Genomic DNA, 20,491 nt, shown 5'->3' with positions numbered 1-20,491 from the left:
TCCGGAAGGTGGCAACACACCAACCATATATATTCGGAAAGCTCAGAAAATTCTCCATAAGTCGTTCAAAGTTCAGAAGTGTACACGGCTTTCAAAGACTTAGTAATATGCGTCAGACCAGGCCAGGGGACCGTTTTTTCATAGAGCCGCGGTACAGGCAAACGTATGGTTTATCATTTTTCCGACCGTGTTCCGGAAAGTGGCCACGCATATAACCTATATATTCGGGAAGCCAGGAGAAATCTCCATATGTCGTTTATAGTTTAAAAGTGTACTCGGCTTTCGGTGATATATTAATATGCGTCAGACCAGGGCAGGGGAACGTTTTTTTGTAGAGCCGCGGTACAGGCAAACATATCGTTTATCATTTTTCCGCCCGTGTTCCGGAAGGTGGCGACACATTAAACATAAATATTCAGAAAGCTAAGAAAATTCTCCATAAGTCGTTCATAGTTTAGAAGTGTACACGGCTTTCGGGGACTTAGTAATATGCGTCAGACCAGGCCAGGGGACCGTTTTTACGTAGATCCGCGGTACAGGCAAACGTATGGTTTATCATTTTTCCGACCGTGTTCCGGAAGGTGGCCATGCATTTAACATATAAATTTGGAAAGCTAAAAAAATTCTCCATAAGTTGTTCATTGTTCAGAAGTGTACACGGCTTTCAAAAACTTAGAAATATGCGTCAGACCAGGCCAGCAGACTGTTTTTTTGTAGAGCCGCGGTACAGGCAATCGTATCGTTTATCATTTTTCCGACCGTGTTCCGGAAGGTGGCGACGCATATAACCTATATATTCGGGAAGCCAGGGGAAATTTCCATAAGTCGTTCATAGTTTAAAAGTGTACTCGGCTTTCGGTGATATATTAATATGCGTCAGACCAGGCCAGGGGACCGTTTTTTCGTAGAGCCGCGGTACAGGCAAACGTATGGTTTACCATTTTTCCGACCGTGTTCCGGAAAGTGGCCACGCATTTAACATATAAATTTGGAAAGCTAAAAAAATTCTCCATAAGTCGTTCATTGTTCATAAGTGTACACGGCTTTCAAAGACTTAGTAATATGCGTCAGACCAGGCCAGGGGACCGTCTTTTGGTAGATCCTCTTGTACAGGCAACCGTGCCATTTATCATTTTTCCGACCGTGTTCCGGAAGGTGGCAACACACCAACCATATATATTCGGAAAGCTAAAAAAATTCTCCATAAGTCGTTCATTGTTCATAAGTGTACACGGCTTTCAAAGACTTAGTAATATGCGTCAGACCAGGCCAGGGGACCGTTTTTTCGTAGATCCGCGGTACAGGAAAACGTATCGTTTATCATTTTTCCGACCGTGTTCCGGAAGGTGGCCACGCATATAACCTATATATTCGGAAAGCCAGGAAAATTCTCCATAAGTCGTTCATTGTTCATAAGTGTACACGGCTTTCAAAGACTTAGTAATATGCGTCAGACCAGGCCAGGGGACCGTTTTTTTGTTGAGCCGCGGTACAGGCAAACGTATCGTTTATCATTTTTCTGACCGTGTTCCGGAAGGTGGCGACGCATATAACCTATATATTCGGGAAGCCAGGAGAAATCTCCATAAGTCGTTTATAGTTTAAAAGTGTACTCGGCTTTCGGTGATATATTAATATGCGTCAGACCAGGGCAGGGGAACGTTTTTTTGTAGAGCCACGGTACAGGCAAACGTATCGTTAATCATTTTTCCACCCGTGTTCCGGAAGGTGGCGACACATTAAACATAAATATTCAGAAAGCTAAGAAAATTCTCCATAAGTCATTCATAGTTTAGAAGTGTACACGGCTTTCGGTGATATATTAATATGCGTCAGACCAGGGCAGGGGAACGTTTTTTTGTAGAGCCGCGGTACAGGCAAACGTATCGTTTATCATTTTTCCGCCCGTGTTCCGGAAGGTGGCGACACATTAAACATAAATATTCAGAAAGCTAAGAATATTCTCCATAAGTCGTTCATAGTTTAGAAGTGTACACGGCTTTCGGGGACATAGTAATATGCCTCAAACCAGGCCAGGGGACCGTCTTTTGGTAGATCCTCTTGTACAGGCAACCGTGCCATTTATCATTTTTCCGACCGTGTTCCGGAAGGTGGCAACACACCAACCATATATATTCGGAAAGCTCAGAAAATTCTCCATAAGTCGTTCAAAGTTCAGAAGTGTACACGGCTTTCAAAGACTTAGTAATATGCGTCAGACCAGGCCAGGGGACCGTTTTTTCGTAGAGCCGCGGTACAGGCAAACGTATGGTTTATCATTTTTCCGACCGTGTTCCGGAAAGTGAACACGCATTTAACATATAAATTTGGAAAGCTAAAAAAATTCTCCATAAGTCGTTCATTGTTCATAAGTGTACACGGCTTTCAAAGACTTAGTAATATGCGTCAGACCAGGCCAGGGGACCGTTTTTTTGTAGAGCCGCGGTGCAGGCAATCGTATCGTTTATCATTTTTCCGACCGTGTTCCGGAAGGTGGCGACGCATATAACCTATATATTCGGGAAGCCAGAAGAAATCTCCATAAGTCGTTCATAGTTTAAAAGTGTACTCGGCTTTCGGTGATATATTAATATGCGTCAGACCAGGCCAGGGAAACGTTTTTTCGTAGATCCGCGGTACAGACAAACGTATGGTTTATCATTTTTCCGACCGTGTTCCGGAAGGTGGCCACGCATTTAACATATAAATTTGGAAAGCTAAAAAAATTCTCCATAAGTCGTTCATTGTTCATAAGTGTACACGGCTTTCAAAGACTTAGTAATATGCGTCAGACCAGGCCAGGGGACCGTTTTTTCGTAGATCCGCGGTACAGGCAATCGTATCGTTTATCATTTTTCCGACCGTGTTCCGGAAGGTGGCGACGCATATAACCTATATATTCGGGAAGCCAGGGGAAATTTCCATAAGTCGTTCATAGTTTAAAAGTGTACTCGGCTTTCGGTGATATATTAATATGCGTCAGACCAGGGCAGGGAAACGTTTTTTTGTAGAGCCGCGGTACAGGCAAACGTATCGTTTATCATTTTTCCGCCAGTGTTCCGGAAGGTGGCGACACATTAAACATAAATATTCAGAAAGCTGAGAAAATTCTCCATAAGTCGTTTATAGGTTAGAAGTGTACACGGCTTTCGGGGACATAGTAATATGCCTCAAACCAGGCCAGGGGACCGTCTTTTGGTAGATCCTCTTGTACAGGCAACCGTGCCATTTATCATTTTTCCGACCGTGTTCCGGAAGGTGGCAACACACCAACCATATATATTCGGAAAGCTAAAAAAATTCTCTATAAGTCGTTCATTGTTCATAAGTGTACACGGCTTTCAAAGACTTAGTAATATGCGTCAGACCAGGCCAGGGGACCGTTTTTTCGTAGATCCGCGGTACAGGAAAACGTATTGTTTATCATTTTTCCGATCGTGTTCCGGAAGGTGGCGACGCATATAACCTATATATTCGGGAAGCCAGGAGAAATCTCCATAAGTCGTTTATAGTTTAAAAGTGTACTCGGCTTTCGGTGATATATTAATATGCGTCAGACCAGGGCAGAGGAACGTTTTTTTGTAGAGCCACGGTACAGGCAAACGTATCATTTATCATTTTTCCACCCGTGTTCCGGAAGGTGGCGACACAATAAACATAAATATTCAGAAAGCTAAGAAAATTCTCCATAAGTCATTCATAGTTTAGAAGTGTACACGGCTTTCGGTGATATATTAATATGCGTCAGACCAGGGCAGGGGAACGTTTTTTTGTAGAGCCGCGGTACAGGCAAACGTATCGTTTATCATTTTTCCGCCCGTGTTCCGGAAGGTGGCGACACATTAAACATAAATATTCAGAAAGCTAAGAATATTCTCCATAAGTCGTTCATAGTTTAGAAGTGTACACGGCTTTCGGGGACATAGTAATATGCCTCAAACCAGGCCAGGGGACCGTCTTTTGGTAGATCCTCTTGTACAGGCAACCGTGCCATTTATCATTTTTCCGACCGTGTTCCGGAAGGTGGCAACACACCAACCATATATATTCGGAAAGCTAAAAAAATTCTCCATAAGTCGTTCATTGTTCATAAGTGTACACGGCTTAAAAAGACTTAGTAATATGCGTCAGACCAGGCCAGGGGACCGTTTTTTCGTAGATCCGCGGTACAGGAAAACGTATCGTTTATCATTTTTCCAACCGTGTTCCGGAAGGTGGCCACGCATATAACCTATATATTCAGAAAGCCAGGAAAATTCTCCATAGGTCGTTTATAGTTTAAAAGTGTACTCGGCTTTCGGTGATATATTTATATGCGTCAGACCAGAGCAGGGGAACGTTTTTTTGTAGAGCCGCGGTACAGGCAAACGTATCGTTTATCATTTTTCCGCCCGTGTTCCGGAAGGTGGCGACACATTAAACATAAATATTCAGAAAGCTAAGAAAATTCTCCATAAGTCGTTCATAGTTTAGAAGTGAACACGGCTTTCAAAGACTTAGTAATATGCGTCAGACCAGGCCAGGGGACCGTCTTTTGGTAGATCCTCTTGTACAGGCAACCGTGCCATTTATCATTTTTCCGACCGTGTTCCGGAAGGTGGCAACACACCAACCATATATATTCGGAAAGCTAAAAAAATTCTCCATAAGTCGTTCATTGTTCATAAGTGTACACGGCTTTCAAAGACTTAGTAATATGCGTCAGACCAGGCAAGGGGACCGTTTTTTCGTAGATCCGCGGTACAGGAAAACGTATCGTTTATCATTTTTCCGACCGTGTTCCGGAAGGTGGCCACGCATATAACCTATATATTCGGAAAGCCAGGAAAATTCTCCATAAGTCGTTCATTGTTCATAAGTGTACACGGCTTTCAAAGACTTAGTAATATGCGTCAGACCAGGCCAGGGGACCGTTTTTTTGTAGAGCCGCGGTACAGGCAATCGTATCGTTTATCATTTTTCTGACCGTGTTCCGGAAGGTGGCGACGCGAATAACCTATATATTCGGGAAGCCAGGAGAAATCTCCATAAGTCGTTTATAGTTTAAAAGTGTACTCGGCTTTCGGTGATATATTAATATGCGTCAGACCAGGGCAGGGGAACGTTTTTTTGTAGAGCCACGGTACAGGCAAACGTATCGTTAATCATTTTTCCACCCGTGTTCCGGAAGGTGGCGACACATTAAACATAAATATTCAGAAAGCTAAGAAAATTCTCCATAAGTCATTCATAGTTTAGAAGTGTACACGGCTTTCGGTGATATATTAATATGCGTCAGACCAGGGCAGGGGAACGTTTTTTTGTAGAGCCGCGGTACAGGCAAACGTATCGTTTATCATTTTTCCGCCCGTGTTCCGGAAGGTGGCGACACATTAAACATAAATATTCAGAAAGCTAAGAATATTCTCCATAAGTCGTTCATAGTTTAGAAGTGTACACGGCTTTCGGGGACATAGTAATATGCCTCAAACCAGGCCAGGGGACCGTCTTTTGGTAGATCCTCTTGTACAGGCAACCGTGCCATTTATCATTTTTCCGACCGTGTTCCGGAAGGTGGCAACACACCAACTATATATATTCGGAAAGCTAAAAAAATTCTCCATAAGTCGTTCATTGTTCATAAGTGTACACGGCTTTCAAAGACTTAGTAATATGCCTCAAACCAGGCCAGGGGACCGTTTTTTTGTAGAGCCGCGGTACAGGCAAACGTATGGTTTATCATTTTTCCGACCGTGTTCCGGAAAGTGGCCACGCATTTAACATATAAATTTGGAAAGCTAAAAAAATTCTCCATAAGTCGTTCATTGTTCATAAGTGTACACGGCTTTCAAAGACTTAGTAATATGCGTCAGACCAGGCCAGGGGACCGTTTTTTTGTAGAGCCGCGGTGCAGGCAATCGTATCGTTTATCATTTTTCCTACCGTGTTCCGGAAGGTGGCGACGCATATAACCTATATATTCGGGAAGCCAGGGGAAATTTCCATAAGTCGTTCATAGTTTAAAAGTGTACTCGGCTTTCGGTGATATATTAATATGCGTCAGACCAGGCCAGGGGACCGTTTTTTCGTAGATCCGCGGTACAGGCAATCGTATCGATTATCATTTTTCCGATTAAGTTCCGGAAGGTGGCGAGGCATATAACCTATATATTCGGGAAGCCAGGAAAAATCTCCATAAGTCGTTTATAGTTTAAAAGTGTACTCGGCTTTCGGTGATATATTAATATGCGTCAGACCAGGGCAGGGGAACGTTTTTTTGTAGAGCCGCGGTACAGGCAAACGTATCGTTTATCATTTTTCCGTCCGTGTTCCGGAAGGTGGCGACACATTAAACATAAATATTCAGAAAGCTAAGAAAATTCTCCATAAGTCGTTCATAGTTTAGAAGTGTACACGGCTTTCGGGGACATAGTAATATGCCTCAAACCAGGCCAGGGGACCGTCTTTTGGTAGATCCTCTTGTACAGGCAACCGTGCCATTTATCATTTTTCCGACCGTGTTCCGGAAGGTGGCGACACATTAAACATAAATATTCAGAAAGCTAAGAATATTCTCCATAAGTCGTTCATAGTTTAGAAGTGTACACGGCTTTCGGAGACATAGTAATATGCCTCAAACCAGGCCAGGGGACCGTTTTTTTGTAGAGCCGCGGTACAGGCAAACGTATGGTTTACCATTTTTCCGACCGTGTTCCGGAAAGTGGCCACGCATTTAACATATAAATTTGGAAAGCTAAAAAAATTCTCCATAAGTCGTTCATTGTTCATAAGTGTACACGGCTTTCAAAGACTTAGTAATATGCGTCAGACCAGGCCAGGGGACCGTCTTTTGGTAGATCCTCTTGTACAGGCAACCGTGCCATTTATCATTTTTCCGACCGTGTTCCGGAAGGTGGCAACACACCAACCATATATATTCGGAAAGCTAAAAAAATTCTCCATTAGTCGTTCATTGTTCATAAGTGTACACGGCTTTCAAAGACTTAGTAATATGCGTCAGACCAGGCCAGGGGACCGTTTTTTCGTAGATCCGCGGTACAGGAAAACGTATCGTTTATCATTTTTCCGACCGTGTTCCGGAAGGTGGCCACGCATATAACCTATATATTCGGAAAGCCAGGAAAATTCTCCAAATGTCGTTTATAGTTTAAAAGTGTACTCGGCTTTCGGTGATATATTAATATGCGTCAGACCAGGGCAGGGGAACGTTTTTTTGTAGAGCCGCGGTACAGGCAAACGTATCGTTTATCATTTTTCCGCCCGTGTTCCGGAAGGTGGCGACACATTAAACATAAATATTCAGAAAGCTAAGAAAATTCTCCATAAGTCGTTCATAGTTTAGAAGTGTACACGGCTTTCGGGGACATAGTAATATGCCTCAAACCAGGCCAGGGGACCGTCTTTTGGTAGATCCTCTTGTACAGGCAACCGTGCCATTTATCATTTTTCCGACCGTGTTCCGGAAGGTGGCAACACACCAACCATATATATTCGGAAAGCTAAAAAAATTCTCCATAAGTCGTTCATTGTTCATAAGTGTACACGGCTTTCAAAGACTTAGTAATATGCGTCAGACCAGGCCAGGGGACCGTTTTTTCGTTGATCCGCGGTACAGGAAAACGTATCGTTTATCATTTTTCCGACCGTGTTCCGGAAGGTGGCCACGCATATAACCTATATATTCAGAAAGCCAGGAAAATTCTCCATAAGTCGTTTATAGTTTAAAAGTGTACTCGGCTTTCGGTGATATATTAATATGCGTCAGACCAGAGCAGGGGAACGTTTTTTTGTAGAGCCGCGGTACAGGCAAACGTATCGTTTATCATTTTTCCGCCCGTGTTCCGGAAGGTGGCGACACATTAAACATAAATATTCAGAAAGCTAAGAAAATTCTCCATAAGTCGTTCATAGTTTAGAAGTGTACACGGCTTTCGGGGACATAGTAATATGCCTCAAACCAGGCCAGGGGACCGTCTTTTGGTAGATCCTCTTGTACAGGCAACCGTGCCATTTATCATTTTTCCGACCGTGTTCCGGAAGGTGGCGACACATTAAACATAAATATTCAGAAAGCTAAGAATATTCTCCATAAGTCGTTCATAGTTTAGAAGTGTACACGGCTTTCGGAGACATAGTAATATGCCTCAAACCAGGCCAGGGGACCGTTTTTTTGTAGAGCCGCGGTACAGGCAAACGTATGGTTTACCATTTTTCCGACCGTGTTCCGGAAAGTGGCCACGCATTTAACATATAAATTTGGAAAGCTAAAAAAATTCTCCATAAGTCGTTCATTGTTCATAAGTGTACACGGCTTTCAAAGACTTAGTAATATGCGTCAGACCAGGCCAGGGGACCGTCTTTTGGTAGATCCTCTTGTACAGGCAACCGTGCCATTTATCATTTTTCCGACCGTGTTCCGGAAGGTGGCAACACACCAACCATATATATTCGGAAAGCTAAAAAAATTCTCCATTAGTCGTTCATTGTTCATAAGTGTACACGGCTTTCAAAGACTTAGTAATATGCGTCAGACCAGGCCAGGGGACCGTTTTTTCGTAGATCCGCGGTACAGGAAAACGTATCGTTTATCATTTTTCCGACCGTGTTCCGGAAGGTGGCCACGCATATAACCTATATATTCGGAAAGCCAGGAAAATTCTCCAAATGTCGTTTATAGTTTAAAAGTGTACTCGGCTTTCGGTGATATATTAATATGCGTCAGACCAGGGCAGGGGAACGTTTTTTTGTAGAGCCGCGGTACAGGCAAACGTATCGTTTATCATTTTTCCGCCCGTGTTCCGGAAGGTGGCGACACATTAAACATAAATATTCAGAAAGCTAAGAAAATTCTCCATAAGTCGTTCATAGTTTAGAAGTGTACACGGCTTTCGGGGACATAGTAATATGCCTCAAACCAGGCCAGGGGACCGTCTTTTGGTAGATCCTCTTGTACAGGCAACCGTGCCATTTATCATTTTTCCGACCGTGTTCCGGAAGGTGGCAACACACCAACCATATATATTCGGAAAGCTAAAAAAATTCTCCATAAGTCGTTCATTGTTCATAAGTGTACACGGCTTTCAAAGACTTAGTAATATGCGTCAGACCAGGCCAGGGGACCGTTTTTTCGTTGATCCGCGGTACAGGAAAACGTATCGTTTATCATTTTTCCGACCGTGTTCCGGAAGGTGGCCACGCATATAACCTATATATTCAGAAAGCCAGGAAAATTCTCCATAAGTCGTTTATAGTTTAAAAGTGTACTCGGCTTTCGGTGATATATTAATATGCGTCAGACCAGAGCAGGGGAACGTTTTTTTGTAGAGCCGCGGTACAGGCAAACGTATCGTTTATCATTTTTCCGCCCGTGTTCCGGAAGGTGGCGACACATTAAACATAAATATTCAGAAAGCTAAGAAAATTCTCCATAAGTCGTTCATAGTTTAAAAGTGTACTCGGCTTTCGGTGATATATTAATATGCGTCATACCAGGCCAGGGAAACGTTTTTTTCGTAGATCCGCGGTACAGGCAAACGTATGGTTTATCATTTTTCCGACCGTGTTCCGGAAGGTGGCCACGCATTTAACATATAAATTTGGAAAGCTAAAAAAATTCTCCATAAGTCGTTCATTGTTCATAAGTGTACACGGCTTTCAAAAACTTAGTAATATGCGTCAGACCAGGCCAGCGGACTGTTTTTTTGTAGAGCCGCGGTACAGGCAATCGTATCGTTTATCATTTTTCCGACCGTGTTCCGGAAGGTGGCGACGCATATAACCTATATATTCGGGAAGCCAGGGGAAATTTCCATAAGTCGTTCATAGTTTAAAAGTGTACTCGGCTTTCGGTGATATATTAATATGCGTCAGACCAGGCCAGGGGACCGTTTTTTCGTAGATCCGCGGTACAGGCAATCGTATCGATTATCATTTTTCCGATTAAGTTCCGGAAGGTGGCGACGCATATAACCTATATATTCGGGAAGGCAGGAAAAATCTCCATAAGTCGTTTATAGTTTAAAAGTGTACTCGGCTTTCGGTGATATATTAATATGCGTCAGACCAGGGCAGGGGAACGTTTTTTTTGTAGAGCCGCGGTACAGGCAAACGTATCGTTTATCATTTTTCCGCCCGTGTTCCGGAAGGTGGCGACACATTAAACATAAATATTCAGAAAGCTAAGAAAATTCTCCATAAGTCGTTCATAGTTTAGAAGTGTACACGGCTTTCGGGGACATAGTAATATGCCTCAAACCAGGCCAGGGGACCGTCTTTTGGTAGATCCTCTTGTACAGGCAACCGTGCCATTTATCATTTTTCCGACCGTGTTCCGGAAGGTGGCAACACACCAACCATATATATTCGGAAAGCTAAAAAAATTCTCCATAAGTCGTTCATTGTTCATAAGTGTACACGGCTTTCAAAGACTTAGTAATATGCGTCAGACCAGGCCAGGGGACCGTTTTTTTCGTAGATCCACGGTACAGGAAAACGTATCGTTTATCATTTTTCCGACCGTGTTTCGGAAGGTGGCCACGCATATAACCTATATATTCAGAAAGCCAGGAAAATTCTCCATAAGTCGTTTATAGTTTAAAAGTGTACTCGGCTTTCGGTGATATATTAATATGCGTCAGACCAGAGCAGGGGAACGTTTTTTTTGTAGAGCCGCGGTACAGGCAAACGTATCGTTTATCATTTTTCCGCCCGTGTTCCGGAAGGTGGCGACACATTAAACATAAATATTCAGAAAGCTAAGAAAATTCTCCATAAGTCGTTCATAGTTTAAAAGTGTACTCGGCTTTCGGTGATATATTAATATGCGTCAGACCAGGCCAGGGAAACGTTTTTTCGTAGATCCGCGGTACAGGCAAACGTATGGTTTATCATTTTTCCGACCGTGTTCCGGAAGGTGGCCACGCATTTAACATATAAATTTGGAAAGCTAAAAAAATTCTCCATAAGTCGTTCATTGTTCATAAGTGTACACGGCTTTCAAAAACTTAGTAATATGCGTCAGACCAGGCCAGCGGACTGTTTTTTTGTAGAGCCGCGGTACAGGCAATCGTATCGTTTATCATTTTTCCGACCGTGTTCCGGAAGGTGGCGACGCATATAACCTATATATTCGGGAAGCCAGGGGAAATTTCCATAAGTCGTTCATAGTTTAAAAGTGTACTCGGCTTTCGGTGATATATTAATATGCGTCAGACCAGGCCAGGGGACCGTTTTTTCGTAGATCCGCGGTACAGGCAATCGTATCGATTATCATTTTTCCGATTAAGTTCCGGAAGGTGGCGACGCATATAACCTATATATTCGGGAAGCCAGGAAAAATCTCCATAAGTCGTTTATAGTTTAAAAGTGTACTCGGCTTTCGGTGATATATTAATATGCGTCAGACCAGGGCAGGGGAACGTTTTTTTGTAGAGCCGCGGTACAGGCAAACGTATCGTTTATCATTTTTCCGCCCGTGTTCCGGAAGGTGGCGACACATTAAACATAAATATTCAGAAAGCTAAGAAAATTCTCCATAAGTCGTTCATAGTTTAGAAGTGTACACGGCTTTCGGGGACATAGTAATATGCCTCAAACCAGGCCAGGGGACCGTCTTTTGGTAGATCCTCTTGTACAGGCAACCGTGCCATTTATCATTTTTCCGACCGTGTTCAAGAAGGTGGCAACACACCAACCATATATATTCGGAAAGCTAAAAAAATTCTCCATAAGTCGTTCATTGTTCATAAGTGCACACGGCTTTCAAAGACTTAGTAATATGCGTCAGACCAGGCCAGGGGACCGTTTTTTCGTAGATCCACGGTACAGGAAAACGTATCGTTTATCATTTTTCCGACCGTGTTTCGGAAGGTGGCCACGCATATAACCTATATATTCAGAAAGCCAGGAAAATTCTCCATAAGTCGTTTATAGTTTAAAAGTGTACTCGGCTTTCGGTGATATATTAATATGCGTCAGACCAGAGCAGGGGAACGTTTTTTTGTAGAGCCGCGGTACAGGCAAACGTATCGTTTATCATTTTTCCGCCCGTGTTCCGGAAGGTGGCGACACATTAAACATAAATATTCAGAAAGCTAAGAAAATTCTCCATAAGTCGTTCATAGTTTAAAAGTGTACTCGGCTTTCGGTGATATATTAATATGCGTCAGACCAGGCCAGGGAAACGTTTTTTCGTAGATCCGCGGTACAGGCAAACGTATGGTTTATCATTTTTCCGACCGTGTTCCGGAAGGTGGCCACGCATTTAACATATAAATTTGGAAAGCTAAAAAAATTCTCCATAAGTCGTTCATTGTTCATAAGTGTACACGGCTTTCAAAAACTTAGTAATATGCGTCAGACCAGGCCAGCGGACTGTTTTTTTGTAGAGCCGCGGTACAGGCAATCGTATCGTTTATCATTTTTCCGACCGTGTTCCGGAAGGTGGCGACGCATATAACCTATATATTCGGGAAGCCAGGGGAAATTTCCATAAGTCGTTCATAGTTTAAAAGTGTACTCGGCTTTCGGTGATATATTAATATGCGTCAGACCAGGCCAGGGGACCGTTTTTTCGTAGATCCGCGGTACAGGCAATCGTATCGATTATCATTTTTCCGATTAAGTTCCGGAAGGTGGCGACGCATATAACCTATATATTCGGGAAGCCAGGAAAAATCTCCATAAGTCGTTTATAGTTTAAAAGTGTACTCGGCTTTCGGTGATATATTAATATGCGTCAGACCAGGGCAGGGGAACGTTTTTTTGTAGAGCCGCGGTACAGGCAAACGTATCGTTTATCATTTTTCCGCCCGTGTTCCGGAAGGTGGCGACACATTAAACATAAATATTCAGAAAGCTAAGAAAATTCTCCATAAGTCGTTCATAGTTTAGAAGTGTACACGGCTTTCGGGGACATAGTAATATGCCTCAAACCAGGCCAGGGGACCGTCTTTTGGTAGATCCTCTTGTACAGGCAACCGTGCCATTTATCATTTTTCCGACCGTGTTCCGGAAGGTGGCAACACACCAACCATATATATTCGGAAAGCTAAAAAAATTCTCCATAAGTCGTTCATTGTTCATAAGTGTACACGGCTTTCAAAGACTTAGTAATATGCGTCAGACCAGGCCAGGGGACCGTTTTTTCGTAGATCCACGGTACAGGAAAACGTATCGTTTATCATTTTTCCGACCGTGTTCCGGAAGGTGGCCACGCATATAACCTATATATTCAGAAAGCCAGGAAAATTCTCCATAAGTCGTTTATAGTTTAAAAGTGTACTCGGCTTTCGGTGATATATTAATATGCGTCAGACCAGAGCAGGGGAACGTTTTTTTGTAGAGCCGCGGTACAGGCAAACGTATCGTTTATCATTTTTCCGCCCGTGTTCCGGAAGGTGGCGACACATTAAACATAAATATTCAGAAAGCTAAGAAAATTCTCCATAAGTCGTTCATAGTTTAGAAGTGAACACGGCTTACGGAGACATAGTAATATGCCTCAAACCAGGCCAGGGGACCGTTTTTTCGTAGATCTGCGGTACAGGAAAACGTATCGTTTATCATTTTTCCGACCGTGTTCCGGAAGGTGGCCACGCATATAACCTATATATTCGGAAAGCCAGGAAAATTCTCCATAAGTCGTTCAATGTTCATAAGTGTACACGGCTTTCAAAGACTTAGTAATATGCGTCAGACCAGGCCAGGGGACCGTTTTTTTGTAGAGCCGCGGTACAGGCAATCGTATCGTTTATCATTTTTCTGACCGTGTTCCGGAAGGTGGCGACGCATATAACCTATATATTCGGGAAGCCAGGAGAAATCTCCATAAGTCGTTTATAGTTTAAAAGTGTACTCGGCTTTCGGTGATATATTAATATGCGTCAGACCAGGGCAGGGGAACGTTTTTTTGTAGAGCCGCGGTACAGGCAAACGTATCGTTTATCATTTTTCCGCCCGTGTTCCGGAAGGTGGCGACACATTAAACATAAATATTCAGAAAGCTAAGAATATTCTCCATAAGTCGTTTATAGTTTAGAAGTGTACACGGCTTTCGGGGACATAGTAATATGCCTCAAACCAGGCCAGGGGACCGTCTTTTGGTAGATCCTCTTGTACAGGCAACCGTGCCATTTATCATTTTTCCGACCGTGTTCCGGAAGGTGGCAACACACCAACCATATATATTCGGAAAGCTAAAAAAATTCTCCATAAGTCGTTCATTGTTCATAAGTGTACACGGCTTTCAAAGACTTAGTAATATGCGTCAGACCAGGCCAGGGGACCGTTTTTTCGTTGATCCGCGGTACAGGAAAACGTATCGTTTATCATTTTTCCGACCGTGTTCCGGAAGGTGGCCACGCATATAACCTATATATTCAGAAAGCCAGGAAAATTCTCCATAAGTCGTTTATAGTTTAAAAGTGTACTCGGCTTTCGGTGATATATTAATATGCGTCAGACCAGAGCAGGGGAACGTTTTTTTGTAGAGCCGCGGTACAGGCAAACGTATCGTTTATCATTTTTCCGCCCGTGTTCCGGAAGGTGGCGACACATTAAACATAAATATTCAGAAAGCTAAGAAAATTCTCCATAAGTCGTTCATAGTTTAAAAGTGTACTCGGCTTTCGGTGATATATTAATATGCGTCAGACCAGGCCAGGGAAACGTTTTTTCGTAGATCCGCGGTACAGGCAAACGTATGGTTTATCATTTTTCCGACCGTGTTCCGGAAGGTGGCCACGCATTTAACATATAAATTTGGAAAGCTAAAAAAATTCTCCATAAGTCGTTCATTGTTCATAAGTGTACACGGCTTTCAAAGACTTAGTAATATGCGTCAGACCAGGCCAGGGGACCGTTTTTTTGTAGAGCCGCGGTACAGGCAAACGTATGGTTTATCATTTTTCCGACCGTGTTCCGGAAAGTGGCCACGCATTTAACATATAAATTTGGAAAGCTAAAAAAATTCTCCATAAGTCGTTCATTGTTCATAAGTGTACATGGCTTTCAAAGACTTAGTAATATGCGTCAGACCAGGCCAGGGGACCGTTTTTTTGTAGAGCCGCGGTGCAGGCAATCGTATCGTTTATCATTTTTCCGACCGTGTTCCGGAAGGTGGCGACGCATATAACCTATATATTCGGGAAGCCAGAAGAAATCTCCATAAGTCGTTCATAGTTTAAAAGTGTACTCGGCTTTCGGTGATATATTAATATGCGTCAGACCAGGCCAGGGAATCGTTTTTTCGTAGAGCCGCGGTACAGGCAAACGTATCGTTTATCATTTTTCCGCCCGTGTTCCGGAAGGTGGCGACACACCAACCATATATATTCGGAAAGCTAAAAAAATTCTCCATAAGTCGTTCATTGTTCATAAGTGTACACGGCTTTCAAAGACTTAGTAATATGCGTCAGACCAGGCCAGGGGACCGTTTTTTCGTTGATCCGCGGTACAGGAAAACGTATCGTTTATCATTTTTCCGACCGTGTTCCGGAAGGTGGCGACGCATATAACCTATATATTCAGGAAGCCAGGGGAAATTTCCATAAGTCGTTCATAGTTTAAAAGTGTACTCGGCTTTCGGTGATATATTAATATGCGTCAGACCAGGCCAGGGGACCGTTTGTTCGTAGATCCGCGGTACAGGCAATCGTATCGATTATCATTTTTCCGATTAAGTTCCGGAAGGTGGCGACGCATATAACCTATATATTCGGGAAGCCAGGAAAATTCTCCATAAGTCGTTTATAGTTTAAAAGTGTACTCGGCTTTCGGTGATATATTAATATGCGTCAGACCAGAGCAGGGGAACGTTTTTTTGTAGAGCCGCGGTACAGGCAAACGTATCGTTTATCATTTTTCCGCCCGTGTTCCGGAAGGTGGCGACACATTAAACATAAATATTCAGAAAGCTAAGAAAATTCTCCATAAGTCGTTCATAGTTTAAAAGTGTACTCGGCTTTCGGTGATATATTAATATGCGTCAGACCAGGCCAGGGAAACGTTTTTTCGTAGATCCGCGGTACAGGCAAACGTATGGTTTATCATTTTTCCGACCGTGTTCCGGAAGGTGGCCACGCATTTAACATATAAATTTGGAAAGCTAAAAAAATTCTCCATAAGTCGTTCATTGTTCATAAGTGTACACGGCTTTCAAAAACTTAGTAATATGCGTCAGACCAGGCCAGCGGACTGTTTTTTTGTAGAGCCGCGGTACAGGCAATCGTATCGTTTATCATTTTTCCGACCGTGTTCCGGAAGGTGGCGACGCATATAACCTATATATTCGGGAAGCCAGGGGAAATTTCCATAAGTCGTTCATAGTTTAAAAGTGTACTCGGCTTTCGGTGATATATTAATATGCGTCAGACCAGGCCAGGGGACCGTTTTTTCGTAGATCCGCGGTACAGGCAATCGTATCGATTATCATTTTTCCGATTAAGTTCCGGAAGGTGGCGACGCATATAACCTATATATTCGGGAAGCCAGGAAAAATCTCCATAAGTCGTTTATAGTTTAAAAGTGTACTCGGCTTTCGGTGATATATTAATATGCGTCAGACCAGGGCAGGGGAACGTTTTTTTGTAGAGCCGCGGTACAGGCAAACGTATCGTTTATCATTTTTCCGCCCGTGTTCCGGAAGGTGGCGACACATTAAACATAAATATTCAGAAAGCTAAGAAAATTCTCCATAAGTCGTTCATAGTTTAGAAGTGTACACGGCTTTCGGGGACATAGTAATATGCCTCAAACCAGGCCAGGGGACCGTCTTTTGGTAGATCCTCTTGTACAGGCAACCGTGCCATTTATCATTTTTCCGACCGTGTTCCGGAAGGTGGCAACACACCAACCATATATATTCGGAAAGCTAAAAAAATTCTCCATAAGTCGTTCATTGTTCATAAGTGTACACGGCTTTCAAAGACTTAGTAATATGCGTCAGACCAGGCCAGGGGACCGTTTTTTCGTAGATCCACGGTACAGGAAAACGTATCGTTTATCATTTTTCCGACCGTGTTCCGGAAGGTGGCCACGCATATAACCTATATATTCAGAAAGCCAGGAAAATTCTCCATAAGTCGTTTATAGTTTAAAAGTGTACTCGGCTTTCGGTGATATATTAATATGCGTCAGACCAGAGCAGGGGAACGTTTTTTTGTAGAGCCGCGGTACAGGCAAACGTATCGTTTATCATTTTTCCGCCCGTGTTCCGGAAGGTGGCGACACATTAAACATAAATATTCAGAAAGCTAAGAAAATTCTCCATAAGTCGTTCATAGTTTAGAAGTGAACACGGCTTACGGAGACATAGTAATATGCCTCAAACCAGGCCAGGGGACCGTTTTTTCGTAGATCTGCGGTACAGGAAAACGTATCGTTTATCATTTTTCCGACCGTGTTCCGGAAGGTGGCCACGCATATAACCTATATATTCGGAAAGCCAGGAAAATTCTCCATAAGTCGTTCAATGTTCATAAGTGTACACGGCTTTCAAAGACTTAGTAATATGCGTCAGACCAGGCCAGGGGACCGTTTTTTTGTAGAGCCGCGGTACAGGCAATCGTATCGTTTATCATTTTTCTGACCGTGTTCCGGAAGGTGGCGACGCATATAACCTATATATTCGGGAAGCCAGGAGAAATCTCCATAAGTCGTTTATAGTTTAAAAGTGTACTCGGCTTTCGGTGATATATTAATATGCGTCAGACCAGGGCAGGGGAACGTTTTTTTGTAGAGCCGCGGTACAGGCAAACGTATCGTTTATCATTTTTCCGCCCGTGTTCCGGAAGGTGGCGACACATTAAACATAAATATTCAGAAAGCTAAGAATATTCTCCATAAGTCGTTTATAGTTTAGAAGTGTACACGGCTTTCGGGGACATAGTAATATGCCTCAAACCAGGCCAGGGGACCGTCTTTTGGTAGATCCTCTTGTACAGGCAACCGTGCCATTTATCATTTTTCCGACCGTGTTCCGGAAGGTGGCAACACACCAACCATATATATTCGGAAAGCTAAAAAAATTCTCCATAAGTCGTTCATTGTTCATAAGTGTACACGGCTTTCAAAGACTTAGTAATATGCGTCAGACCAGGCCAGGGGACCGTTTTTTCGTTGATCCGCGGTACAGGAAAACGTATCGTTTATCATTTTTCCGACCGTGTTCCGGCAGGTGGCCACGCATATAACCTATATATTCAGAAAGCCAGGAAAATTCTCCATAAGTCGTTTATAGTTTAAAAGTGTACTCGGCTTTCGGTGATATATTAATATGCGTCAGACCAGAGCAGGGGAACGTTTTTTTGTAGAGCCGCGGTACAGGCAAACGTATCGTTTATCATTTTTCCGCCCGTGTTCCGGAAGGTGGCGACACATTAAACATAAATATTCAGAAAGCTAAGAAAATTCTCCATAAGTCGTTCATAGTTTAAAAGTGTACTCGGCTTTCGGTGATATATTAATATGCGTCAGACCAGGCCAGGGAAACGTTTTTTCGTAGATCCGCGGTACAGGCAAACGTATGGTTTATCATTTTTCCGACCGTGTTCCGGAAGGTGGCCACGCATTTAACATATAAATTTGGAAAGCTAAAAAAATTCTCCATAAGTCGTTCATTGTTCATAAGTGTACACGGCTTTCAAAAACTTAGTAATATGCGTCAGACCAGGCCAGCGGACTGTTTTTTTGTAGAGCCGCGGTACAGGCAATCGTATCGTTTATCATTTTTCCGACCGTGTTCCGGAAGGTGGCGACGCATATAACCTATATATTCGGGAAGCCAGGGGAAATTTCCATAAGTCGTTCATAGTTTAAAAGTGTACTCGGCTTTCGGTGATATATTAATATGCGTCAGACCAGGGCAGGGGAACGTTTTTTTGTAGAGCCGCGGTACAGGCAAACGTATCGTTTATCATTTTTCCGCCCGTGTTCCGGAAGGTGGCGACACATTAAACATAAATATTCAGAAAGCTAAGAATATTCTCCATAAGTCGTTCATAGTTTAGAAGTGTACACGGCTTTCGGGGACATAGTAATATGCCTCAAACCAGGCCAGGGGACCGTCTTTTGGTAGATCCTCTTGTACAGGCAACCGTGCCATTTATCATTTTTCCGACCGTGTTCCGGAAGGTGGCAACACACCAACCATATATATTCGGAAAGCTAAAAAAATTCTCCATAAGTCGTTCATTGTTCATAAGTGTACACGGCTTTCAAAGACTTAGTAATATGCGTCAGACCAGGCCAGGGGACCGTTTTTTTGTAGAGCCGCGGTACAGGCAAACGTATGGTTTATCATTTTTCCGACCGTGTTCCGGAAAGTGGCCACGCATTTAACATATAAATTTGGAAAGCTAAAAAAATTCTCCATAAGTCGTTCATTGTTCATAAGTGTACATGGCTTTCAAAGACTTAGTAATATGCGTCAGACCAGGCCAGGGGACCGTTTTTTTGTAGAGCCGCGGTGCAGGCAATCGTATCGTTTATCATTTTTCCGACCGTGTTCCGGAAGGTGGCGACGCATATAACCTATATATTCGGGAAGCCAGAAGAAATCTCCATAAGTCGTTCATAGTTTAAAAGTGTACTCGGCTTTCGGTGATATATTAATATGCGTCAGACCAGGCCAGGGAATCGTTTTTTCGTAGAGCCGCGGTACAGGCAAACGTATCGTTTATCATTTTTCCGCCCGTGTTCCGGAAGGTGGCGACACATTAAACATAAATATTCAGAAAGCTAAGAAAATTCTCCATAAGTCGTTCATAGTTTAGAAGTGTACACGGCTTTCGGGGACATAGTAATATGCCTCAAACCAGGCCAGGGGACCGTCTTTTGGTAGATCCTCTTGTACAGGCAACCGTGCCATTTATCATTTTTCCGACCGTGTTCCGGAAGGTGGCAACACACCAACCATATATATTCGGAAAGCTAAAAAAATTCTCCATAAGTCGTTCATTGTTCATAAGTGTACACGGCTTTCAAAGACTTAGTAATATGCGTCAGACCAGGCCAGGGGACCGTTTTTTCGTTGATCCGCGGTACAGGAAAACGTATCGTTTATCATTTTTCCGACCGTGTTCCGGAAGGTGGCCACGCATATAACCTATATATTCAGAAAGCCAGGAAAATTCTCCATAAGTCGTTTATAGTTTAAAAGTGTACTCGGCTTTCGGTGATATATTAATATGCGTCAGACCAGAGCAGGGGAACGTTTTTTTGTAGAGCCGCGGTACAGGCAAACGTATCGTTTATCATTTTTCCGCCCGTGTTCCGGAAGGTGGCGACAAATTAAACATAAATATTCAGAAAGCTAAGAAAATTCTCCATAAGTCGTTCATAGTTTAAAAGTGTACTCGGCTTTCGGTGATATATTAATATGCGTCAGACCAGGCCAGGGAAACGTTTTTTCGTAGATCCGCGGTACAGGCAAACGTATGGTTTATCATTTTTCCGACCGTGTTCCGGAAGGTGGCCACGCATTTAACATATA

The sequence above is a fragment of the Metopolophium dirhodum genome, chromosome 1, assembly GCF_019925205.1.
Source record: "Metopolophium dirhodum isolate CAU chromosome 1, ASM1992520v1, whole genome shotgun sequence".
In the NCBI taxonomy this organism is placed as follows: domain Eukaryota; kingdom Metazoa; phylum Arthropoda; class Insecta; order Hemiptera; family Aphididae; genus Metopolophium; species Metopolophium dirhodum.
Note: the sequence above shows the minus strand (reverse complement) of the source record.